At 40.1% G+C, this 27,765-nt stretch overlaps 1 long non-coding RNA gene across 1 annotated transcript; it reads left to right on the forward strand.

Annotated features, from left to right (window-relative positions):
* The first annotated feature begins 7,011 nt into the window (after positions 1 to 7,011).
* Positions 7,012 to 11,726, forward strand: LOC138925287 (uncharacterized). The gene is made up of 2 exons (XR_011441218.1): positions 7,012 to 7,208; positions 11,412 to 11,726. It is a non-coding gene; the product is annotated as an uncharacterized lncRNA (long non-coding RNA).
* The last annotated feature ends 16,039 nt before the right edge of the window (positions 11,727 to 27,765 follow it).

A 27,765-nucleotide genomic window follows, 5' to 3' on the forward strand; every position in this document is an offset into this window, starting at 1 on the left:
ACCAGGATTTAACTCAGATCTCACTGATTTGAATGTCTATATTCTTGATTACAATGCAAGAATTTCATTTTTTTTATAACCATGAGCCCATTAGCCATCTTGGGATTCCCTATGTCTTAACACTTTAGAAACTCTTTTCCTAATGTCTGCATTGAGCATTATCCTATCATATATTCAGCCACAAGCTGAGGCTGGACTCATAGGTCTTTATATGCTTTTGCCTGCTTAGGTTCTCTAAGACTCTGTTTCACCCCTTCTTTAGGTCAGCTCATCTGACAGTGTCGCTTCTCACATTTCCCTTTGTCCTGGTAATCCATATCATTCCTGAAGCCATTTCTAAATGCTAGGTCAGGTCCCAAAGAGAAACTCAATGATTCTTGTATAGGCTCCGTTATTCCAACCTTAGCCTGAAGTCAGTTTCTGTACTGAGAGAGCCTAACCCTCATACCACTGTGTTCAGTTCCTGCATCTTCAAAACCGACCTCAGACAAGAGGTCAGTCAATTTGCCCTGGATTTGGAACTTCACCATGCACTCTGTTGGCTTCCTCATTGTCTTTTCCTACCCTTGAGCCCCAGTCAGAGGCACATTCATGTACTAGCCCCACTTAACTCTGCATGGAGTTTTCCAAGACTCTTATAAAAGACATCAAATTATTTGCAATTGTATTTCTGCAGTTTGAGGCTGTTTGAAAAATTCCAGATTGATTTTTAGCCAAGCAATGCAGCCTCAATCCTAATAAGGTTCAAGCACTGAAAAAGTACAGTGATGAACCATTGATTAAGTTGACACTGCAATCTATTTTCCCTGCCCCTGGTAGGCTGAACTGGCTGCTTACACTTGCATTTGTTAAACGTTCCAGGCTCTTGTCTTTGTGAATAATCTTATCTGAAACCAGAGACGGTCCTGGGCTTGGTTGCTCTGTCTGGGTATCTGTCAGTGCCTCTTTCCAGGAGCATGAAAATGAAAGCTGAGGAAATTAAGGGATGTGCACAGGGAATTCACCAATCTAAAAACCTAGTGTCTTGCTCTGCTACTGCGCACAGTTCCAGTTTTAGAGCTGAGAAGGAAGACTGTGGTTGGAAAACGAACATGTCCACAGGGAAACAACACAGGAAGACTGTGTGTTACTGAGTGAGTGTCAAGTTTAGGGCAGGGATGGCCTTTCCACATTAGGCGAGTGTCCCTAGACAGTGGCATTCTGTTGCAAACATAAATCTCTAAGATATACAACATCAGATTCTCTTCTTTCCATTCTGATTCATTCACTTTCCCAGCTTCTTTGGAATGATGTGCTTACATTGAATCAGTCTTGAAACTACCTGCTTGTGATCTTGGGGAAGATCTTATCTCAGCTTCAATACTTTCATCTCTAAAATGGGTATGTTACTGGCACTGCCCTTGTGGGCTACTGTCATGATCAAATAAGCTAATGGATATAGTGAGTCTAGCATGCAGCATGCATTCAGTAAGATAATGATAATGAAGCAAGATTTCTATTTCAAACAGATAAAAACATGTTGAAAATCAACCTATTTCAATAAGGATTTCTTTTCGTTACACTGGTATTTAAACGTGTGGATAAAAAGAAGTGATATGGCTCATTCCCACAATGGAAGTGGGTGGGAGGCAGCAGCCTGACAATCAGAGAGACCCCTTGATGGAGTAGAGAGCCAGACTCACAAAGTCACAGCAATGAGTCTCTACACCAGTAATGGCAGGATGAAAAAAAAATGACTGAGGAAAAGGCCTATTGCTCACAAGCTACCCATCCCTGGCTGCTCTGCCTCTGCAAAGGCATCCTACTTACTTTCCTGCCTTCAAAGTGATTTCTAGTTGCGTAACAGTTGTTCTAGTATGGTAAATATTAAGTCTTTTAAATCTAATGTAGATGAATTTTAACCACAAACAGAGAGTAAATATGCACATACATCTATGCATATATACTATCTTCCATGAATATTTATGAAGAGTATACAAATGATTCACACACAATCCCTCGCATCCTCGGAGAAGAATGGAGAGATGCACTGCTCTTTGACCTGACCCCATAACCCCATCAGAATGCAAATCATCTAACCCTGGGCATGTAATTGCCCAAATAACATAGGTCCTAGGAGCTGATTCTCACGTGGAGCACACTCCTATTCCAGATACCTTCATTAGCCCACTCCTTCACCAATAGTCCCCCAGACATTCCCCACCAGCTCTGTGCCTGCCTCCAGATTATTCTGAAAAATTGCAGCAGTCATGCTCGTGCATTTTGAAACATAGATGTATGCTCAGGGAGGCTGGAATCAGACTTGATAAAGTTGCTGCCTTAAGAGGCGGGGGCAGAAGGAGGTCTTTCAAGCAGCACTGTCCAAGAGCACATTCTGAGAGGAAGGAAGTCTGTGCTATCCGATATAGTAGCCGCTGACCACATGTGGCTATTAGGCACTTGAAATGTGGCAAGTGAGGAAGAGGTATTGAATGTTTAATTTAATGTTAACTAGTTGAAATGTAAATAGCCATTTGTAACTAGAGGCTACTATACTGGAAAGCACAGCTTTAGCAAATAGGCAGTTCCATCTCCTGCTTTTAAGGAGACGAATGGGAAGTAGATGGAGAAGATAGGATGGATTGAGGTGGGAGGAGAAGGCAGGAGGCGGACAACAGATTCAATCCTATTTTCTCTTCTTACTAAAACACTCAACCTCTGAATACTCTAGATTTGGTAGCATGAGGAAAGATTGAAGATTTAAGGATTACTTATCAATTCCTCAGTCATTTACTAAGAGCTTTTATGTGTAATTTTATATCCTCATTATGCAAGTAAGTAGGGGTGAGGAAACAAACAAAGTTAAAAAAACTCCAGAGCCTTTGCCCATAAAGTGTGTATATTCAGAACATCATATGGACACATATCAGAATAACCTAATATAGTGTATGGTAGAAGAAAGGCCATGAAAAATAACGAAAGTATTATTACATCTTTGAGACATAGTTAATTTTAATTAGTGTTAACAATTCAAATTCATAATGATCTTCAAGAAATAGAAAATATTACTCTATAGGGTTAGCATACTTTTTAATTAATTAATTTATATTTATTTATTTTTTTTGAGGAAGATTAGCCCTGAGCTAACATCTGCTGCCAATCCTCCTCTTTTTTCTAAGGAAGACTGGCCCTGAGCTAACATCCATACCCATCTTCCTCTACTTTATATGTGGGACGCCTACCACAGCATGGCTTGCCAGGTGGTGCCATGTCTGCACCTGGGTTCCGAACCAGTGAACCCCGGGCCGTGGAAGCGGAATGTGCGCATTTAACCACTGGGTCACTGGGCCGGCTCCCTAATATACTTTTTAAAATGATAATCAAACATTGACCACTGTTTCTACTTTCCAGCTCTTCGGTCACTCCTTTGACAGCTGTCTGTTTTGCCCTGACTCTCTGGCTAAGGTCAGCTTGAATGGAAAACCCTTGTGTTGTGATGTTGACCTGGTCTTAGAAGCCTAGGATGTTTGGGAGGGAAATAAGTAACCCAGGAGTAGTTTCTCTGCGCAGCGTCTAGACTGTCACCACATTGCTCTTATTTATAGACCAAACAAATATCCAGGAATGAATACACATGTGTATTCAGCCTGTCCTCTTCAAGATAAATCAGAACTCTAAATATTTACAAATATATTGCCCTTCAGTGACTGCTTCCTGGTGACAACAGTCCTATCACTACCACAAGCCACTTGAATATATCATTCTGCTTTTCTGGCTGATGGTTTTTTCCAAGTCAAAGAACTTCCTTTCCTCCCCCACCTCCCTTCTTTCCTTCTACCTTTATTTTATCCCATAGTAGCTATTAACTGCTCAGTATTCACTATAAAGAGCTGGGGATGCAAAAATAAATAAAATTAAGCATGAATTTCTTCATTTGCAGAGTGGGCGGTGTAGCTTAGTGGTTAGGATTTTAGGCTTTGGGATAGGTGGATGCATTGTTAACTACCCGTGTGATCCTAAAAAATCTAGTCACCCCTTTATACTTTAGTTAGAACTACCATAAAATGAGGGTAAGAAAGTGTGTGCTTTGAAGGGTTATTGTGATAATTAAGTAGAAAATGCATGTGAAGCACTCAGCACTTTATCATGATAAGTGCCCAAGAAACGTTAGTCTATACTATTGTGGTTTTACTATGATTAAGTTTTTTGGGGGGTGTTATGTTCAACTAGATAACGTTTGTTAAAATTGACTGTGCTCCACACTTCTGTTTCAAGTCAACATATTTTTCATATTTCTGTTACAGCACTTAAGAAGTTGTTTGCCTATTACTGTTTATATTTTTGATTCCCCAAATAGAAAATTTGCTACATGAGGGCAGACACCTTAAGTCATCCGTCTTTGTTTAACAACACGATGTCTGGGCCTTGGTCAGTGCTCAAGAAGTATTTATTGAATTTTTCTTTGCTAGTTTTCAAAAAGCTTACAGGGAATTAGGAGAGACAGGAGTTTACAGCAATTTTGGTGACACCAGGCATGCAGAACCCACCCTTCTCTGTCCTGGGAAGTGAGATGCCCAGAGGAGACATACATCTTCCATGGGAGATGTCCTCCTGTCCAATGCTGCTGGTGCCTGTGTGGGTAAGATGGAACAATTCAGAAGTTCAGTATATATGTTCAGTTTCTCCTTCCAAGCTCACCAATCAAGTCAGTCATCCCACTTGCCTGGGGCAGCGTGAAAGAAGTTGGGCAGAGAGGCCAGGATTGACATGTTAATGGAGTCCCTTTGACATGGAAAGAAACATCAGGATTGGGGAAGACCAATTACTTTCAAGAGGAATGATTAGAATATCCATTTTACAGATAATAAATCTTAAAGAGTTTAAGACCTTGCCCAAGTTGATAAGTGGCAGATCTAGAATCTTAGGACCGAGAGAACCCAGATCCTAACTACCGCAGGAGAGACTCTACTATATTCATTTTTCCATTAGTAACTTCTTCGTTCATAGGCTAAATATTTATTAAAGTGTCTACTGTGTGCCAGGCACTTTCATAACACAAAAGAAAACCTGAAGAACAAGGAATAGTCTCTGGGGCTCTATCAAGATGGAATAGTTCCATTCCTCCCAGGTCCTTCCTCTTACAACTAAAACGCCCTTGTCATAGCACAACAACCAAGACCAGAATGACTGAAAGATGGAGATGAAGGTGGGCTGCCCAGGGACACCGAGACCTGAGGAACACCATAGTGATAAGTTCCTGGGTTTCCTTATTGACTCTGATTTATCCCCATCAGGGTACTGCAGAAGCATCCATACCAGAACCACCAACAGACACAGACAAAAACCTCCAAGAAAGGCCCGTTCCCCTTAACCAAAGGTCTAGGAAAAGAGTGATCTAATTACAGAAAACCTTTTTGGCCATATTGACCTTACTCCAATTAAACACCAAGAGAAAAACCATACCACCTCTTCCCCATAGTTTCAGTTGGCCAGCAAGGAGTTGCTCTTTCATTCCACTCCTTAGGCCATGCCTTGTGGAAGTAGAATTGTGCACCAATCCACCACTGGCTGATGTCAGCTGGGCAGAGCAGGGACCTACTTTTCTGTTCCCTGCTTGGCAGAAGCAGGTGGCAGCACTCCAACTCCCCCACCAGATGGTATTGGCGGGCTAACTGGGCAGCTGGTCTTTCACCCCCCCACCCCCTGCCAGCAGAACAAGGAAGTACTCCGATTCTCCCACAAGGTTAGTGTTGCTGGGGTCCATCAGTGAGCTGAGCCTCCACCCCTGCTTGGCATCAATGAGACTGAAGGAGGTGCTGAAGTTGGGGGTAGTAAGCACTTCATTCTCCCCTGCCCTCTACCCCTTGTCAGTGGGACCCATTGTGGAGCTAAGCCCCCATCCCCACTCTGCAGCAACAAAGTGTTATGAGTCATCCTCTATTTGGTGACAGTAGAGTTTAGAGTCAGGACCTAATCTTTATCCCTACTGGAGACACTGAGGCAGTGTGACCACCGATGCCTCATTTTTAAGGAAAGGAGTTAGCAGAGCAAAGTGGGGAGATGAATGACTGCCCCACCCATCTCTAATGGGGCAGTGTGAGTCAGTGCCTCTCCTTTCCAGGATAGGGTTCATGGGCTGCATCTGGCCCTCATGCTACACCTTGGTAGAGGGACCAACTATTAAAAATAAAAAAAAATAAATAGGATCCAGAGTCTCCTAGTGTAATATCTAATATGTCCAGGGTATAATAGAAAAATCACTTACAGCAAGAACCAGAAAAATCATGACATGAATGAGAAAAGATAATCAACAGAAACCAACAGCGAGAAGACTCAGAAGTCAAAATTACCTGAATAGGTTTTAAAGCAGGCTTCACAAAAGTGCTTCAACAATGATCTTAAAATGGAGTTAAAAAATAGAAAATCTCAGCAAAGAAATAAAAGTTATAAATAAGAACTAAGTGGAAATTAAAGAACTAAAATATACAATAACTGAAATAAAAAACTCAAAAAACAAACTCACTGGATGGAGTAAAAAAGTAGAATACAGAGGACAGAGGATAGAATCAGTGAACTTGAAGACAGACCAATAGAATTTACCTAATCTGAATATAAGAGAGAAAATAGACTGAACAAAAGATGAACAGTCTCAGGGACCTTTAGGACAATAGCAAAACTGCTAACGTTCATATCATTGGAGTTCCAGAAGGAAAGGAAGGAGAGCTACTAAAGAAATATTTAAAGAAATGAATGGCTGAAAACGTCCCAAGTTTGGCAAAAGACAAAAACCTGCAGATTCAAGGTGAGCAAACCCCAAACAGGAAAAACCCAAAGAAATCCATGGAATGGCACCTCATAGTTAAACTTCTGAAACTAAAGAGAAGGAAAAAAAAATGGAAAATAGCCAGAGAGAAACGATGCATTACTTACAGGGGGACACTAGGTAGAATGACAGTAGATTTCTCCTCTGGAACCATGGAGGCCGGAAGGAAGTGATGCAACAGTCTCAAGCACTGAAAGAAAAGAACTGTCAAACGTGAGTTCTATAGTCAGTGGCAATATCCTTCAAGAACGAAGGGGAAAGAAAGACATTTTTAGATGAAGGAAAACAAAGAGATTTGTTGCTAGAAAACCTCTTTTGAAGAATGGTTAAAGGAAGTTCTCTAAACAGAAGGAAAATGATAGCAGAAGGCTTGGAACTTCAGAAAGAAAAAGAAAACACTGAATGGGTAAAAATAGAAAATATAATAGATTATGTGCTTCTCATGAGAGTTTCTTAAGTAATATTTGATAATTAAAGCAAAAATTATAAACATCTGCTGTGGTTCTCAATGTATGTAGAGGAAATACTTAAGACGATTATATGAAAAAGTGGGAAATGAAAAGAGACCTATAAGGAAATAGATTTCTATACTTCACTTGAAGTGGTAAAATGATACCAGTAGACCACAATAAATTATTTACGTATGTTGTAATACCAAGAACAACCACTAAGAAAACTAACAAAGTTATATACTCAAAAAACTAAAAATACATTAAGGTGGAATAAGAAAACAATGTCCAAATAACCCATAGAAAGTAAAAAAAGGAAACAGGAGTGAGGAACAGAGGAAACAAAGAGAAACAAACGTACTAAGACAAAAATGGCAGACAAACTCTACCATATTGATAATGACCATAAATGGTCTAAAATTAATTAAAAGACAAAAATTGCCAGAATGAATAAAAAATATAATCCAAGGATATGATGTCTACACGGAATTCACTTCAAATACTATAACAGAGATTGATTGAAAGTGAAAAAATGGAAAAAGTTATACCATGCAAACATTGATTAAAAAAAGTAAAGCGGGGGCTGGCCTGGTGGCACAGCGGTTAAGTTCGCATGTTCTGCTTCTTGGCTGCCGGGGGGTTCGCCAGTTCGGATCCCGGGTGCGGACATGGCGCCCCTTGGCACGCCATGCTGTGGTAGGCGTCCCACATATAAAGTAGAGGAAGATGGGCACGGATGTTAGCTCAGGGCCAGGCTTCCTCAGCAAAAAGAGGAGGACTGGCAGTAGTTAGCTCAGGGCTAATCTTCCTCAAAAAGATAAATAAATAAATAAATAAATAAATAAATAAATAAATAAATAAAAAGCAGGAGTGATACAAATCTTGGATAAAGTAGACTTTAGAGCAAAGAAACAGTCTTTGCCCTCAGAGAGTTTAACAATTTATACATTATTTGAATGCTATATTTTCAATTTTTAAAAGGAAGCTATAGTGATTGCCACCAAAGCCAGATCATGGGCTTGGAGCTACAATGAAGAGATAGTTTCAACGTTAATTTCTTTTCAAATATAATCAGTCCACAATGTTTATTTCTAATGTGTATTGAGCATTATACTGTGTGCTGTTGGATGATGCAGCCGATAGGGAAATTTCATGTAGAATGGAGAGTAATGGGATTTTGAGCAGTTTCCGAGGTATGGGGAAAGGATCCTTTGAGTGTCAAACAGTTTTGGTTGATTTATTAAAACGTGGATGAATCAGACAGATGTAGTCCTTGCCTTCATAGAAATTAGGGTGAGGTTGATTATGCAGTGATGAACTTGCAGGGCTGGGAAAATGGGATAATAGTGAAGTCAGATAAAGGGGAATTAGGAAAGGGGTTGGTAAAGGATTGCCCATTGCCTTGATCTTGTCTCTTGCCAAGTTCCTGGTGAAAACTGCCTATATTTAATGATGGAATCCTCTTCTAGTAACTGCTCAATCTGGGTAACAGTGATTCTTTATAAATATGTCTAAAAATTTATCCTATGATATTAAATAAAATAAAATGTTTTTTCCTGTATCATATTAAAGATTATATAAAAAATGTTCATGCATAAAGGACAAAGACTGAAAAGGCAATCAGAACAGTGAATATAGCTAAGCTCCTGGGGTGGTGGGATTGAGGGTGATTTGTGATTCCTTCTAAGCGGCCTTTATCTATATAACGTAATCTTTAGAACAAGTAGAAATTGGCAGGAAATGGGTATGCTGAACTCAGAGAAGGAACAGAAGGCTCATGAGTTCTGCTGTCCACGTGTGTGGATGAGAGCTGAAGACAGAAGGGAGAGCTGTGGGCCTTCCCTCACCGGGAGTGTGGACCCCTGGCTGATGCCTACGTGGCGATGTGGCTCTCATCGGTAGTGTCTGTCACTGGCTGAGACTACCACTTTAGGACCTACTTTCTGATGCTGCATGTGGATTGATCTGTCTTCTACTCCATTTATCAAAAGGACAGATCTAATATTAAAGACGTTCCACATTTGCACTTTTCCAAGCATTTTCATGTCACTTATAATCTTTATGAGAGTGCTGGGAGGTAGGCATGACAGGCGTTATGTCTACATTTATCAGACAAGGAAACTGAGGCATGCAAAGACTCCACCACTTAGTACCTGTGGAACCTTTGGTAGTAAACCTTCTATGCCTCCTCCATAAAGATTCCTCATCTATAAAGTAGTGATGATGATACTATGTAAATCACAAGGAAATTCACGTAATTAAGAAAATTACATATAAATTACTTTGAGCATAGCCTGGCACATAGTCAGGACTCAAGATGTGTTAGCTGTTATTATTATTTAACACTTTTTAATATTATTATTGTATTACTTAACTTCTAGTGTTTATTTAATCCACCGAGCAGTCAGGACCTCAATCCTGTTTTCCAGCTTTCCTAGGTCCTATACTTATTCAGTAGCATGGTGGAGAAGGAGAAAAATATGTGCTTTGTAGCTGAGAGGAAAATCCTTATTTCAAATCCTAAATTTTTCACTAAGCTGTGAGATACTAGAAAACTCTATGAATCTTAGTTTCCTCATATTTGAAATGAAGACAATGATGATATTATCAATGGTTTTGGTCTTAGGCTAGGTTCTCTAAAATACAGAGCCTGAGTAAAGGATTAATTGTAGGTGCTTTATTTGGGAGATGCCATCCCAGGGCATTGAGAGTGAGAACAGAAGTGTAGCAGGTCAGAAAGGGAAATTTTGTAACGGGATGCAGTACTATGCCAGCCACTGTGGAATGATCTACAGAGACACAGCCAGTCACTTGGCAGGTGCACCAGTTTGGCCTGTCAGGATATCACCAGACAAAGAATACTGTGCTTCAGATTTGCCATCAGTGGGAGGAAGGGAGAGGGACTTTATCTGCTGTCTTCCTCCTGTATCCTGTCTGAAATTGATCATAATTTGTCCCACAGGGGAATTAACTTTGGCAGCTGCTCAGAAAGTCAGATCCCATATCCTGTTGCATGGAAGTTTATTGGAGTCTAGAAGTAGAAGTGGTGGGAGGAGTTAGCAACTATAGGAATGAGGCTAATCAGTTTCTGGAGGCAGAACCTTCACGATCTGCACAGGTGTTTTTGGTATAGTAGTACCAAGCGAGAACAAAGCAGCCAGGGGTCCAGGAATCTGTTGGAGGTCTTTAAGATGTGCCTGATGTCTCCTCAGAGGGTGAAATAGGGTGTCGGTTTTGTCTTAGTTTGGGCAGCCATGACAGAATGGCATTAGTCTGGATGGCTTATTAAACAACACAACTGATTTCTCAAACTGAAGTTCTGGAGGCTGAGAAGTCCAAGATCAATGCTCCAGTAGATTCAGTGTTCGGTAAGGGCCCGTTTCCTGGCTCCTACATGACTGTCTTCTTGCTATGTGCTCACATGGCAGAAGAGGCAAGGGAGCTCTTGGGCCTTTCTAAATGGGCACTAATCCCATTCGTGAGGCCTCTACCCTCATGACCTAATCACCTCCCAAAGGCCCCACCTCCTAATACTGTCACATTGAGGATTGGATTTCAAGAAATGAGTTTGGGGGAGACACAAACATACAGTGTACACAGTCCATAGCTGGGCTGTGCCAATATTAGTTATTAGTTTTTGTCCTCTCTGTATTGAATAGTGGCGGCAACGGGGAGATGGGGCTTCTGCATGTAACTCTATAAGACACTTCTAAAGCCACAACAGAAATCATGTGTCAGATATTCTGAGACACAACATCATCTACCAGTGTGTACCCTGAAGGCAAGCCCTTTGCAAGCGTTCATGTGCAATGCCTTATTTCCTTAGCAGGGGCATCTAGATTCTGGCACAAAAAGAACAGTAACTAGTAGCTATTAGTAAGAGTATAAAAAACTTCTATGATTTTAAAAAATGCTCATAAATCTAGAAACCTCTATCTCCTATAGCACAGACCAAAATGTAGCTTATCTTAGATGATCTACATACAATGTGACATTGGTACTCCTCCATAAGGAGGTGGAGTCTGTGTTCCCACTCCTTAAATCTGGTGGGAACTTTGTAACTGCCTCAGCTAATAGAATACAGTGGAGTTGATGCTGCTTGTTTTCCAAGACTTGGTCATAAAAGACAAAATAGCTTCCCCCCCCGGCTCTCCCTCTAGGGAACTGCACCTTGAGAGCCTGAGCTAAAATTGAGAAGTCCAGCTCCCTAGAAGCTGCCTGCTGGAGAGATTATGCGGAGACACCACAAGGAGAGAGACAGAGACAGAGAGATGCCTGATGCTGCAGCCGTTGGAGTCTTCCAGCCCAGGCCCCACACACAAGACTGAAGATGCCTTTGAGATGACCCCAGCCCCAGCCACCTTCGGACCACAGCCTCCTGACAGAAGAGAAACATGTGGCTGAGCTGCACCGGATTCCCAGCCTATAGAACCCATGAGGGAAAATAAATGATTATCGTTGTTTTACGCTGCTAACTTTTGGAGTAATTTGTTTCCAGCTATAAAATCCAGAACACCTGTGGAGCCCCATGTTCTTTCATTAGAAGGCTGTCATTACAGTTGTTTTAAACGTGTTCCTCCTCCTTTCATTTTGTTTAACATTTTTAACCCTAGTCATCTTGTTAATGAATAAAATATTTATCGAGAGCCTACTCATTGCTCAAACTCATCTAGCTGAAAGGGGTGCAAAGTAAGCAATAACAGTCCCTGACTTTATGAGGCTCAGAGCCTGGCTGAGATGGGAGGTCCACGTGTAGGAGAAGAAGAACCGGAGACTAAGATGCCAGCTAACACGTCACACGGAGATGCCATACACTTTTTCAGAGCTATTCCTCTCCCTCTGGGAAAAACAAAACATTTTTGCACCAAGCAGAGGCCAATTTACATTAAAGTAATGAAGCTTAAGCTTCAGAGCCCTTCACTTTTACAAGAGGTCTTTTCAATGTCCTGGCTGCAATCACCTGGGTTTATATATATATAAATATATATAAATATGTGGTATATGTAATATGTATGAATAAAAATATATAATATTTGCATAAATTTATACATTATACATATTTTATAGAATTTGCAAAATACCATATTTTAACTAAAAGCATTTGCAACCTGTGTCTTTCTGTTTTAGTTTCCCCTCCATTGTTGATCTCCATCTGTCATGTCGGAGGGGCCACGACATTTTTGATATCTGGCTAAGAGAAGGTTGAGTTGACGATACTTTGGGTTTGACTTGAGTGCGTCCTATGTGGGTGGTTCACAGTTAATTCTCTCTAAAGTAAAGTTATTGTTAGTCACCCCGATGTGGGCACAGTTTCCAGGAATACTCTTGCTGCCCACGGTGCTGACTCAACCGGTGTCATGAAACAAAAGTTCAGAACCAGAAGTTGATAAGGACACATGCTGTGTACCCAGCACTCACCACTTGAAGTGCACGGGTCAGGGAAGGGAAGCAGGGGCTAATATATAGGGCGCCAGAGGCTGGTCCGTGAAGAACTCTTCTAAACATGAGACATAAGAAATTGTAAGCAGAGGATTCAGTTCTCACCGACACCTGGTCCAAAGCGAAGCCCTCACCTGTCAGGAGGATTCTCAAGGATGCAGTATGTACAATTTTAAACACAAATGGTTACAGGCTGATAAAGAGCTCAAGCATCACAAAATCTGGAAAAATGATGTGATAGCTTTATTATTTAAGTATCAGATCAGCAAGAAATTAAAATCTTTGCCAATGTTTTCATATAATTCACTCCTCTTTATTAATTGTATTATCAAGCATCCCAGAAGTCTATTATATCTAATCAAAATTCATCTCTTCCGCTTAGTAAATTATTGCCTTGGGTAGGAGCTGAAAAAAATTATTTTTATAATCTTCCTCTCCATATCAAAACAGTTTTTGTGCTTATCTTGTTTGCTTTCCTTTCATATTTCATTAACTTTTAATTTGATTTTTCTCCATTCTTTAACAAGTAAATAGAAGATAACAGTGAAGGTATACTTCCATGTTGACCAAACTGTGTGTAATTTCTCAATTGCTTTAAATTTGCAATGATTGTAATTTTTTTCTCATTGTAAATAAATATTCGCTTTTATATCTAATTTTTCATAATTTTGTATTAAAGAAGGACATCCAAATTGGAGAAGCTTCAGGCCTCAAATACCTGGACCCATTCCTGACTGGATATTGAGGAGAGGTGAGTGGACCTGTTGAAGCGTGTCTTCTTTGGGGAATTCTGTCTTGATACCCCAAGCCTGAGGTAAGTACCCCCTTGAGTCCCCCATTGCCCTGTGCTGATCTCTAGAACTCACCACTGCAGACTGGATGCATAGTTTTTTGTTTAAAGCTTGCCAAAACTCTGAGAGGTAGCATGATAGTCAATTTTACGTGTCGGCTTGGCCAGGATATGGCGCCCAGTTGTTTGGTCAAATACTAGCTTAGATGTTGCTGCAAAGATATTTTGTAGATGTCATTAACATCTACAATTGGTTGACTTTAAGTAAGAGATTACTCTAAACAATGTGAGTGGAACTCATCCAATCAGTTGAACACTTTAAGAAGAAAACTGAGGTTTTCTGGAGATGAAGGAATTCGGCCTCCAGAGTGTAACAGAGATTCTGCCTGAGTTTCCAGTCTGCTGACCTGCCCTGTGGATTTAGGACTTGTGGGCCTCCACAGTTGTGTGAGCCAATTCATTAAAATAAATGTCTCTCTCTCCCTCTCAAAGCACGTGTGCACACACACACACACACCCTGTTATCCTGTTGGTTGTGTTTCTCTGGAGTATTCTGACTGGAAAAGATAGTAATTTTATGGAAATTAAACAGGGTTAGCAAGTAACTTACCTCAGGACACACAGCTTGTATGTGGCAGACCAGTCCTGTAGAGGTCTTGCTTTTACTACTCTGCAACATTGACTCTTTCTGGGGTCAGAAAACCTTCTTAGTCTGGCTTTGTCTCATTGGGTTGAGAGATCGATTGGAGGTTTGGTTCTAACCTCCCTCAATCTCTTTCTTCATGTGTCAAGTGTGGTAACAATGGCTCTTGGCCTACACGCATTACAGGACTGTTTGAGGTTCAATGGGAGCTGTAGGAGAAAGCAAAACAACTATGCAAATGGAATTTATTGTTAAGTAAGAAATTAACTTCATGACTTTTCCCAAAGAAAAGGACTGCCTTTCCCCATCCTGAGTATTAATTTTTTCCTCTTCGTCTTGCCATCTCTTTCTCCCACCGCATGTCCCCTTCTCCTTTTCAGTGGCAAATATACTAGAACGTTTGTGCTCTCATATACAGCATTTTATTTAATCCTCAGACCACACTTGGTTACATAAATATTATACCCATTTCACAGATGACGAATGGACACACAGAGTTGTCCAAAATAGGGTGGCCAGATAACAAGGGAGCTCAAACCTTCATCTCTTATCTCAAAGTGGAAGAAAAAAATACTATAAAATTTTAATCTATTTGAACCCTGGGACCATTGCAATGAAAAAAGATTTTCTTACTTTGCAGGAAGAAGTGTCTTTGATTCAGGTCTCCTTCCTGCCATAAAGGGAGCAAATTATGATTTCAGTAATTAAGCTTTTAGCGTCAGTATTTCCATTGGAAGACTCTGTGTCTGATTCACCTGCCAGTACAAAACTGAAGCTATCAAGCATTTGGTGCCCAGCTGGCTGAAGAAGATTAAACTCTGGAAGGGTATTTAAATAAAATTTAAATAATTCATAATTTGACTCCCTCTGAATAGCAAGGCCTTTCTAGTGCAAGTGTAAGATGTAACAGTGAACTCTTCGATAAAAGGCTGAGTTATGGAGGGAAGAATATGTGAATCTGATTTTCTACGTAGATTATGACAGACAAGGAGAATTGATAACTTTCCTTTATAAATCTGCAAACTACCTCCTCTTACAAACTAATTTAATTTAAAATTAAGGTACATAAAGAACGTAGATTTTATTGAAACTAGAATTTGACTGTCCTGTTTTCAGGGGGATATTGATAAACCAGAGCAAATTTTAGGATTGTGAAGACACCATCGTAAGAGAAACAGTTGAGGAGCTGGGGATGCGCAGTCCAATGTAGGCTGAGAGGAACTAAGAAAGCTATTTTTCAATATTTGAAGAGTAGATGTTTAGCTCTACAGGCCCAATGAGTGGAGTATCAAGGAAAGGAGGTTAAAACCCTTTGTAACAAGGAGCACTGTCCAAACATGGACTGGTTTGTGGGGCTGGGCTCCTTGGTGCTAAAAATGGTCATCAGGATGGTGACAAGGGATGCTGATGTCTGAAGTCCTGCTTTAAGGGATGAGGTGTTGGACCACACACAATTGAAGGTCTCTTTTACTGCTAATATGTAAAGACAAAATGTTGATTGGAACAGTCTTTCTATTAAAAATATGCACTGGCTTGGATCTGTTTAGGCAGAAAACCATGACTTGCTCATTCAATTTGTCTTCAGGGGAACTGGTATATATTAAAGACCTTTTACTCATCTCTACAAATCTTATTTCCAAGTCTCAGATTCTTTATATATACAATGGAATAATTCTGGTGCCTACTTCATGAGGCTATTGTGAAGATTGATTTGAGATGATGCACATGAAGTATTGAGTGCCTGGCACCTAATAATTTCCCAATAAGTGTTAACCCCTATTATTATTGTTGTTTTGTTGTATGTAAATTTATTCTGCCTTATAACCTTTTGAGTTTGATGTCATCCGCATTTTAGAAATAAGGCATCAGAGGCCTAGGTCAAGCAAATTGTGGAAATGGAAGTTAAACTCATGTCTTGATCACACCAAAGCCACAACGGTTTCTTTAGTACTCTCAGTGACTGTAGAGCCCTTTCTTGTTTTCTCAGACATTTGCTGTGAAAATACCCTGTTGTTTCATTTTGATGTGTAATCACTCTGTGTTCCGACAGAAGCAAAACTGTGGCTTTGTGTTACATACATACACACACATACACACTCATACAGACAGCCTCAGTGACTAGAGTAGAAACTGTAGGCAACAACGTGACTCTATTCTTTGAAACATCATTTACTGACGGCTCCAGCAAAGCTTTTGATCATGCCAAGCTGCGTGGCTCAATGAAATCTATGTATAGAATCCTATCTAGATGCAGAAAGATTGCATCAGAGAAGGCTGACTGGTTCAATTGGTGTTATTCTAAAGCCAGCATTCTGGGGAGAGAATTAGTATTCACAAACATCAAAAGAGTCGCTAGAATGGAAATTGACCCTGTCTTGTAATATAAACAGGTCAGCTGTGTGAGAGTTTTCAAAGACAGTTATGATGTAATAGCCTATATACAGTACTCACAGTCTAATCTGTTTTAAGCTTCTCCTCTGGCATTTCTCTTTCCCAGGAATGAAATAAAAGGAAAAGTGGATTCAGATAAAGAAGAGAGCTCATCCCTTTTGCCATTTAAGAAATGGCCTATTGTCCAGCCCCGGTAGGGATATGGCGTTCCTGGTAAATTCAACATTTACATCACCGAGGCCGTTTTCTCAGAGACTTTCTTTTTATGTGAGATGTTATCATCTTGTGATTTATGATCTATGCATCTCTGCTGACATTTTTTTCTAAAGTTTTCATTGTTCATAAATGTACATGACACCAGGCAAATAACTAATACTGATCGAGGCACCTGCAGGTGCAGCAGACATTTTAAATAAGAACACAATTAAATGGAAATCTGAATTCTAGCCAGCAAGATGTTAACAATAATATAGTACACTGGGGTGCCCTGCAGTATTGATCCTGCAGTGTCTCTATAGGCAACGACTCACAGTGCATTTGCCACAAAAAGATGTACGTACGTGGAGCCATCTCCCACTCGGTGGGGTGGGTGGGAGGAGGACTTGGGTTGAGGTAATTCATTCAGATGTGAACTATAAGTCAAGGATAAAATTATGCTTTGTTTTTCCTAGGTTCTCCTTTCCCTTTAAATTGGCTGGTTTTGTTAGTTTCTTGCCAATCCCTCCCCCTGCCAAAAAGCTTACAACAATTATTGGTGAGCATAAAAATTAAGAGTGAAGAATAAATTTACACCGAAAAGTATAAAATCACAGTTTTTCCCAACATGACTTTTTCTAAAATTAAAGGTGAAAAGCCACCCAGAAATTGCAATTGGCAGAAATGTAGACTGATTTATTCATCTCTGTAAAGGTATTAAAGTTGAACACATAGCTATAACATCTTGTGTGTTTTAACCAGGCTAGTCCTTTCTGGGGGCATGTTTGATCCGTAAGACTCAGACCAAATGTCACATATCATTCAGAAATAGGTTAAGAGGGCTATGCTTCTGCGTCAGGTCTCAAGGCTGGTGAATTTTTCATATGGCTGGAGAGTTTTCAATTCTGCCTTCACAATCTGCAATGGAGATCTCTAAAGGTTTTTCCATAAACACTTACTTCATAATGGATGATGGGCGAACGTGTTAACCTTTTTGGAAAACCTCTCAATACATGGTTTTCAATACAAAATTTAAGTGGAAAAAATACATGTATTTTTCCAATTTATGAGTTATTGTATGTATTGTCAGCAAGTATCTTCTTCCAAATTAATTATCCATCAGCCATCCTCTAAAGTCCGCTGGACTAGAGCATTCTCTGGCCAGCGAGTCCCCTTTCTCTTAGGATCCTCTCGTTCCCCTAGTTGCTCACTGACGGTTCAGAGTTTCCCATTATCATAGCCCCTGACACAAACGTAGGCGCGCCACGTCATTCCTCTATCCCAATGTTATGTACCCCCTCCTCTTTTCACAACTCCATCCTCTTAAAGAGGAGGCAGCATAAAAATGTGGAAAGAGCTACTGGATCAGAGAAAACAAACTCAGAATCCCAATTCTGCTGTTTTCTGTTTGATTCTGTACAATTACTTTTCTCCTTTGAGTTTGAGGTTTCTCATCTGTAAATAAAGAAATATGTCACAGAGTTGTGAATATTAAATGAGCGTAAAGTGCCTAGTACAACGCCTGGTGTGTAGATATTGCTCAATAAGTGTTGGTTTGCTTTTTCCCTGCAAACCAACAAGGAAAAGATAAAAGAGGTGAACGAATCGCTTAATGTTTTGCTTTTTCTGAGATGAATTATTTGCATTTTAAACAGAATCTCTTATTGACCCAAAGGAATAAAATATCGGTGGTGGAATTTTAGAGAGCGAGGCAGGCTGGTGTGAGAGTTAATTTTAAGTAAGGAGACTTTCCAGTTCCACTATCTCACAATGAGGACACTCAGTGCATTCATGTCTCTGTTAACACAGAAATAAGAACATGGTCATAAAATTGCATTCAATAATCCCTTTCATATACTAAATGATCCTGATTTTAGGAAATTAAAGATCATTATTATTTGATTGAATTTAATTAAACAGAACCCAGCACCTTAGAGGTCCTGGGCTTCTATAAAGAGAATATGAATGAAGTGATTAAATTAAGTCACAGCCAATAAGGATTCTCATCAGAAAAGAAAATGAAAGGAATTATATCTGATTGAGAACTCTGAGTCAATTATATGCCTTGGGTATTTCATGAAAAGTCATTGAAATTTACCTGTTCTGAAATGGAGAAGAGACCACTTAGCAAATGCTATTCATTCATTGTAGACACTGTGCAGGACATCTTGTGAGGAATACAAGGATGAAGGAAATGCATTTCCTGTCTCTCCCCAGCCCCAATAAACTTGAAGCAGAAGGCACTCCCAAATGAATATAATCCATAGAACTTGGGATGCAGAAAAATGTATCAATTTTGATCTGAAAAGATCAGGAAAATATTTTTTGAATAGATAGAGTTGAATCTAGGCCTCGGAGTTAAGATGATTCAACAGAAGTAGTTCAATCATTTTTCATCAGCTGCTTACCATATGTCAGGAGCCATGTTAGCACTGGAGATGCAGTTTTAGGTGGAATGGGAATGGGACTGTGTCCTAGCTGTGCTATTTTCCAGCTGTGAACTGTAGTAAAAGTTATTTAATCTCTCAAATGCTCAGTTTCCACAATGCAGATAAAATAAACTTTGACCTCCTAGGTGAATATTAAATGAAATAATGCTCATAAAGCTACTTATATGCTCAGTAAAAGTTGGCTATTGTTATTATTACATTCCATGGATTGCCTGTCTTCCATCATCTTTTTCTAAACTCTCCTATCTCTGGCTGTCAGTTTTAATCTCATGAAGCAAAACTTTAATCAACAAAATCTAGCAAAAACTTTGGTAGCTTTTCAGCATCTCTTGAGAAATTCTAAATAAACACTCAATTTTGTGTTCAAGGTGTTTCATGATCTGCTTCTAACCCTCCTATCAAATGTACTAATTTCTGGATCAACCCGCTTCCAGGATGTTGCTAAAATGTGCCCTGGGTTCTGATGCCTTTCTTTACTCATCTTTGAGGGAAAGGTCTTTGCCATTCCTTCTATTAGTATTCCTACTTTCTAAAATGGTATTCAAGAGCCAGTTGAAATGTCATCTCCTCTGTTAAGCCCTCCCTGGTTCTCCTGGCTCATTACCTTTCTTTGAATATAGTGCTGATCGTGTTAAGACACTGCTCAACAACTTTGCTGGTTTTTCATTTCCTGATGGAGCAAGTGTAAACATTTTAGTATGGCGTGATTTCACAAACATAGTATATACTTTGGTGCCTTTCTTATGCTATGTTTTGTACGTGGAACATCCTACACGTCTTTAAAATCTTAGGCCTCTTTAATGGCCAGATCTGGGAAGCCTTTCTGGATTGCTTCAGTAGGAATTAATCTCTCCATCCTTTAGGTTGCCTTACCACCCTGTTTACATCCTATTTCAGTTCTCCGCAACATCTCAACTCACAGAGCTAGCTGTATGTTCCTACCTTACTTAAAAGAGTACGAATTCCTTAAGACACAGACTAAATTTTACTTAGCATTAAATGCCTAATTTGTATCACAGTGCCTGACTCATAGTAGGGCTCAATAAATGTTTACTGAATAGCTTAGAGAACATAGACCATCCCATGGGAAGAATAGTGACTCTTGATGTGGTGCTCATTTGCTGGATTCAAGGAGTGCCCCCTGAGAGTTTTAGGGCGTTCTGTGCTTCATTTTGGTGGTATAAGTATGTAGAAGGAATTCCTTTTCGTCTTCCTCATCTCAGAATTAGGGCTCTTGTTAGGATGCTTATATAAGTCACTTTGTTTGCAATGGGCTTTAAAATGAGAGACTCAAGGGAACCAAGGGGTGGCTGACACCAGTTGGTCTGGCTGGTCCTTTTAGGGATGATGAGCACTGGAGAGCACTTCAGTAACTAAGCTGATTCTTGAGTTTTGGCTAAAAGCCCAGGCTTCAGTTCTACCCTCTAGGCTGAGTCATTGCCTTTGTAAGGACTGAATAGTAATGTGTCTGGCGCCGGGCCTGGGATACTGTAGTTTCTCAGTAAAAATGAAATTGTTTCTCTTTGCTTTCCTTCCACTTAACCATTTAGGACCATTTAATGTAACAAATAATTAAAGAAATAATCTCCTTCTCCCAAAATCTAAATGAAATCTTGAAACACAGTCCTCTGTGTTGGTGCCATAGCTCAGGGTCTTCTCTATGTGCTCGTGCGTGCTCTGCCCCATGCCTACTTGAGGCCTCCTTCTCAATGGCTGGATTGCATTCGAGCTTCTGAATAGTGGCCCTTAAACTGTGCAATCACAGTCTGGTACCTTCTCTTTCTTCAATAAATTTTACATGGAAGCAAGCTTCCTGCTTGGTTTTCTTAAGGATTAAGAAATCAAGGATTTCTTTAGTGTTTGCTAATTGGGCTGCCTGCTCTTCTGTTTGGGCACCTCAGTTCAGGACTTGTGGTGGCAAGACAGTCTAACACAGCATTTCTGTCTTTTCTATCTGGTCTATGATGCTTTGCTGAGAGGGAGGATGGGAATAATGATGGAAAGGGAGAATGGGGAATAACGACAATAGCAATATTGATGGCACAGTTGGTAAGACACAAAACTACAATTAAAATCTAGACCAAAACATGGTCTGCAGTTTGGTTGCATTAATCCTGAAACAGAGAATGAAGTTTATATCATTTTTTTCCATGTAGTGAACTTCCCATTAATGGTGGTATGCAAATGAGGGCTAGATAATTACTTTTGGAAGAGAGACATGAGACTTCATGTTTAGTTTTCTCTCAACCATGAGATTCTGAATTTTCATGAAAAGATGACATCATGTCCCATGAGGCTCTACATCTCCAGACATCACTGAGCCCACAGGTGTAGTAAGGACTCCAGAGCTCCAGGTGGTATCATGAGCTACCCAAGGGGCTGCAAAGCACATTGCCCATGGTGTCTACCTGTAGTCATTATTTTGACCACGGAAGTCGATTAGCATCTCTGTATTCACTTATCTTCTGTATGTTACTCTCTCCTTTTTCTGCCGAATAGATAAAAGGACTGAACATTCTGGGCCCAAAAAAGGACCTTGGGGAAAAGCAAAGAGTCTGTTTCTTCTTTCTCCCTTCCCTGGAAGGTTTTGGCTGACAAGAGCGTGAGATGGAGGATGAAGGAGGGCCTCTGGTTCCTGAGAAAGAGTGAGAGTTGGAAGGATCCAAGTGTCCTTTAACTTTTTATCTTTAAAGCTCTCCCCACTGATGTAGTTAATGGGCACTAGAATGGAAACATCAAGAGATTAGACTTCATTTGAAATTGAGAGTAGATATGTTGTTTTCAAAATACAATTTTCCTGGTAATCCTGAAAGGATTTGGGCATTGATGTCACAAGAAAATAACAGGTACTCTCACTGTAGTCAAAGAATTTTTTAAAATTGCAAGCAAAAACAGTTAAAATATTTGATCTAATAACATAAGATCTTCCCTTTTTAGCTTTTAGTTCTATCTGATCTGATCCTATGACACCCCCATGCCAGTTCATAATGGATGATATTGCTTAAGATGTGTACTCTTGAAAAAAGCAAATGAATACCTAATTCTGTAAACACCAGTGAGAGAAGTCGTGAGGGACCTGTAGTCCTAAGAGAGGAGCCAAGGTCACCTTCAGAAACAGTGTATTTTAGTCATGAAATCTCTAAGTTAATTTGAAATCACCCAATTTCCTATTCAAAGATGAATAGCCATACCTTTGAGATACAGTACCCAAAATGATGTGAACGATGAACTTAGGAGGTCCCATCACCGAAAGAAGTAAAATAATTCAAATGTCTTTTTTTTAATAACAGCTTTACTGAGATATAATTCACATATCAGAAAATTCACCCTTTTAAAGTGTACAGTTTAGTGGTTTTTGGTCTTTGGTCTATTTACAAAGTTGTGCAGCCATCTTCACTATCTAATTTTAGAACATTTTTATCACCCCCCAAAAAATACATACTCCTTTGCAGTCACTCCCCATTCCCTCTGCCCCAAGCCCCCAGTAACCATGAATCTACTTACTATCTCTATGGATTTACCTATTCTGGACGTTTCATATAAATGGAATAATACAATATGTGGCCTTTTATGTCTGGCTTTTTTCCATTAGCATAATGTTTTCAAGGTTCATCCATATTGAAGCATATATGGTACATTTTTCCTTTTTGTGGCTGAAAAAATATTTTATTGTGTGGATATACCACATTTTAAAAAATCGTTCATCAATTGATGGACATCTGCTTCCCCGCCCTGCGCCCCCCCCCCGCCCCCACTTTTTGGCTATTTGAGTAGTGTTGCTATGAATATTTATGTACAAGTTTTTGTGTGGACATGTGTTTTCAATTCTCTCTGGTACATACCTAGGAGTGGAACTACTGGGTCGTATGATAATTCTATGTTTAACCTTTTGAGAAACTGACAAACTGTTTTTCAAAGTGGCTACACCATTTTACGTAAATAATGTCTTTTTAATCTACATTGTAGATGAAGAAGTTTATTCTGCCCTGGAGACCATATTGTCTGAATAGTTGTATTTTTTTTTCAGTCTATCACATTTTGAGGATATTAAATCTTACTATCCTAGCTCTCTTCCTTCTGCCTTGGCAAGGGCGGTCCAATTAGAAAGAGAGAAGGCCCGTGCCAGGGAGTGAGACAGGACTTGGGCCACTGCACACCACTCAACTTTGAAATTATTTCCCATATTCTTCCTCCACCGGGTAGTCACTGAGTCCTTTTATCACATTTGCACTTCCTAATTTCAATAGCAATAAGAACATACGATAACTGAGTGTCTACTTTGTACCATGCACTACGCTTGTTCTTGGAGAGTATAAGATTGACATAAAACCACCATTCAATGATTTCACAATTTCCCACAGGCACTGATGAGTGCTTCAATAGAGATCCAAGTAAATATATATTTTTCCAAAGCAGAATGATGTAAAGCAGAGCTCTCAATTTCTGTTGTATTGATATTTTGGGCCTGATAATTCTTTGTTGTGAGTGGCTATGCTGTGCATTGTCGAATGTTTATCAGCATCTCTGGCCTCTACTCAGCTGATGTCAATAGTACCACCCTGATTGTGACATCCAAAAGGGTCTCCAGATATTTACCTGGGGGCAAAATTGGCCCTGGTTGAGAATCTCTGGTCAGAAGTTTAGAGCATGGGCTTAGGTAGGATCCAGGTGTCAGGACACTGGGGAAGAGGCTAAATATTATGTTCTTTATGTTCAAAAATTGAAAACAGGGGGCCAGCTCCGTGGCTGAATGGTTAAGTTTGTGTGCTCCTCTGTGGCGGCCCAGGGTTCGGATCCTGGGCGCGGACATGGCACCGCTCCTCATGCCACATTGAGGCGGCGTCCCACATCCCACAACTAGAAGGACCTGCAACTAAGATATGCAACTGTGTACAGGGGGGGTTTGGGGAGATAAAGCAGAAAAATAAAATTGAAATCATAATAGCTACCTTACAGGGTTGTTGTATGGATTAAATAAGATAGTGTCTAGAGAACCCCTGACAAAGCATCTGGCACACTTCTTCCCTATAGTGTGATGGTGGCAGTTCAGGAAGGTTTGGATCTCTGTTTGAAGATATTGGAGAGGACGACTCTGTTTTTTCTTTTTTTCTCCAATTTTTTCAATTTCATTAAACTTAAATTTTAAAAAGGTAAAATGGGAGAAGGCAAAAGGGATTAACCAGTGAGATTTCATCGATTCTCCTTGTGTGAATGAGTGGTTGGAATGCTGGACGATTAGGTAACTAGACCCCCGTTCATTCAGGTGCTCACTCATCCATTATTTGTTCATTGGAAATATTTCCTGACTGTCTACTCTGGATCTCTTTCTGCCTTTCTGCTCTCCAGTGACTCAAGTCAGTCCCTTGACTGTCCCATGTTCCCTCCTCAAGTCTTTTCCATATTCTCTTTCCACTGCCTGGGACACTTATCCTAGTTCACTCCTATTCATCTTTGAGATCTCAGTTCAAATTTAGTGTTTTCAGAGCTATGCTCCCTGACACTTGCCACATCCACATCCATTCAAGACGGATCCACTCCATCCCAGAGCAAAGCAGAGCCCACAGCAGTGAGCACTCAAGGCCCCTGAATTGTTTTATGAGATTAGTACCTGCTGATGCCACTAAATTGTAATAAGTATTTGGTAATTCAGACTAATTGTCTGTTGACTGGCTGATTGAAGGAATGAACAAGTGCTGGGCACTGTTCAGGTTCTCTTTGACTTTTCGTTGGTGTTCTAAAAAACGCTGGACTGATGGGGACTCTGACCTGTCTCAAGAGTGATGAGCACCTGCTGGGCAGGTGTCTAAGGTTGACCCGTGAGTGGTTTCTAATCAAAGGAGGAGGGTGAGATAGCACTGGAAAAGGATGGAAAGTAAGTCTCAGATTCTACTAACGTTGGGCCTAAAATCAGCTGAGGACAGAGCTGCCATGTTTATCCTAAGGCACTTCAATGACTTCAGCTACGAAATAAAACCAGTTCCTTTGTTGCCACCTGACACACACACTCTTTTGCTTTTTCTACCATTTGAAGCTAAAACCATTCTTTAACACTTTTTGTTTTTTTGCCCTAGCAAGCAATGATCTTTAATTCTTGAAGGTATTTTTCTATGCAAAACAACTTTCCCGGGGCTGGTCAGGGGTTAGGTTAGCCTTTGTGTTTCCTTTGGCTTATTAGTCATAGGCATGATTGTGGGATGGGGTAGGAAGTGATGGCAAAATGTGTTTTTAATGCATGTAGAATTTATTCTCTAGGCCTATAAAAAGCAAATTTAGAATATTCATATTTGTTTAACAGTCTTCGGGCTGCTGAGAAGAGTGGCATTTTTTTTTTTAATAAATGAAAGCAAACAGCCATTATCTGGGCTTGCAATGTGCACAGTGAAATATTAACCACTCGTCTCCTATGAATACTTGCCTCACTCTGCATGCAGGAGGTCTGCTGATTTGTGGCAGTGACACTTTTGGGTTCACTGAAGAGGGGAGTCTTGCTTGCTTCTCTGGTGAATGTGAAGCAAGGCATTGTTTGAATTATTGCTGCTGACCACCAACTCGGAAAATACATCTTGTTGCACCAGACTGGAGGCCAATCGTGCACCATAATGCAGCACACTGCAAAGCTAAACACTGAATATTTATTTGTCATTTTGGAAAGCTACTTCTTTTTCCTATGTCTGAGGCTGAAAAGAAAGACTGATGACCAGCCCAGAGGGGGGCAGTGAGGAGGGAAAGGAGGGATGGAGAGAGGGGCAGTATATTTATGCTTCCATCCATTTCTTTGATTGCTGATGCAATTTGGATGAATGAGTATATTTTCCACCCTTTCCCTGGAGGCCTGTGAGTCTGTGAGGTGAAGGTACCTATAAGCGAATCTCCATTAGCCAATTTAATTGTGAAATCGGAGAGGGCTACTTATAGTGTGTTAGAGGTATCATCTGTGGATGGGAGTTTTCATTTCTCTGTTTACAGCAACCTGGAATGAGACTTGTTTTGTTATTCACAACACTTGTTTGTACAGTAGTCTCAATAATTAAACCAAAATGTCACTACATCCATATGCCTTTCCATATCCTATTTCCTTGTCGAAAGGTTTATCCCATAGGAAGTACCCTGGTTTCAGTCAAGTTCTACTCTTGCCTTGGGGAAAAAAAGACACAAAAAACAACTTGTCTTTTCAAATGTTTTACTTAAACTCTAGGACAATTAAAGTTATTTATATACAACCATGCCACGGAAGTAATGAGATGATTAAAATATTCTTAATGAGTTTTCATTTTCCAATTGTTTGACTTGATGTAGCAGTACATATTTATGATTTTAATTATTGTTTTGGCCTCAGAAAATGTCTGTTCTTTAAAGATCAGCGGTGCTCATGAGAGAGTCGATGTGTTGCCTTGTTGACTTCTTGCCTCTTCCCTTAGACTGTTAGTAATTAGAATAATACGCTGTAGGGGGGAAATAATTTAACAAATTTGTTTAAAGATGTTACAAGCTTTAAAAAACTATAATGCTAAGATTTCTTCTTTTTTATTTTTAAAGTAATCTTTAAGCCAACAGGGCGCCTGGTGAGGGTAGCATAATCCATGTAGCGTTTAGAGAGAATTAACTTTTACAATAGGGGAAGAGTCTTACGCGTCTCCTCCTCTTTGTCTCCTTCTCATCTTGGTAGAGATGTGGCTCCCAGAGGTGGAGGCTGACCCCACCATCTGTGCTCTGGCACCACTCTTCCCTCAGAGACTCAATTCACCACTTATTCCTTTATCCTGTTCCTTCAATCTCTGTCACTCCTTTTCTCTCAGCCCAAAAAATACTCATGGCCCTCCATGCGTATAAAACAAAATCCAAAGAAAATTCTGCCTTCGCCTTATATCACTGATTCTCTATCTCTTACCCTCTGTCTCTACCTTCACTTCTAAGTTGTGTTCTCTGACTACTTATCATGTATTCTTCAACCTGCAGCAATCTGCCTTTCACCCCATTTCTCCATGGAAAAGCACCATCCCCTCCCCCGTCAGGCCACAGTGGTCTCCATTCAATGGAGAATTATCAGTCCTTATGTTACCGCTCTCTATGGCAACAATTCCTGCTGAAACGCTGAACTCCTAGTGTATGTGAAACCACATCTTCCTGGTTGTCCTTCTCTTTCCTGTATTTCCTTTCCTCTACCCAGCCTTAATTATTGGTATTCCCCAGGATTCGATTTTTGCCTTCTTCTCTTTTTTCCGCTTTATATATGCTCCTTAAATGATTTAATCAGGCTAAGAGTTACTCTTTGTCATGATAGCATGACTTGGAGCCTATGTGTTTGGAAGAAAGAATATAACATTTGGAGTCAAATCCATTTTTTTAAAATTATGGTTCCATGATTTACAAGCCTAGTAGTAAATTTATCAGCCACAGTTAGCCTTATTCTGCTCTGACAACTCCAGATATCTTTGGTCTACAATGTTCTCTTAAAATCTATCCATGCATAGCTCTCATTGGAAACCTCCAATAAGATAACCCACAGGCATGTAAAGTCATCATATATGAACCCATACTTGGTTCTTGGTCCAACTCCACCTCCAGCTCTTCCTTCTATCCATTTCCCTTCTCTTAATAAAGGGTAT

The sequence above is a fragment of the Equus caballus genome, chromosome 7 (genome assembly GCF_041296265.1).
Source record: "Equus caballus isolate H_3958 breed thoroughbred chromosome 7, TB-T2T, whole genome shotgun sequence".
In the NCBI taxonomy this organism is placed as follows: Eukaryota; Metazoa; Chordata; class Mammalia; order Perissodactyla; family Equidae; genus Equus; species Equus caballus.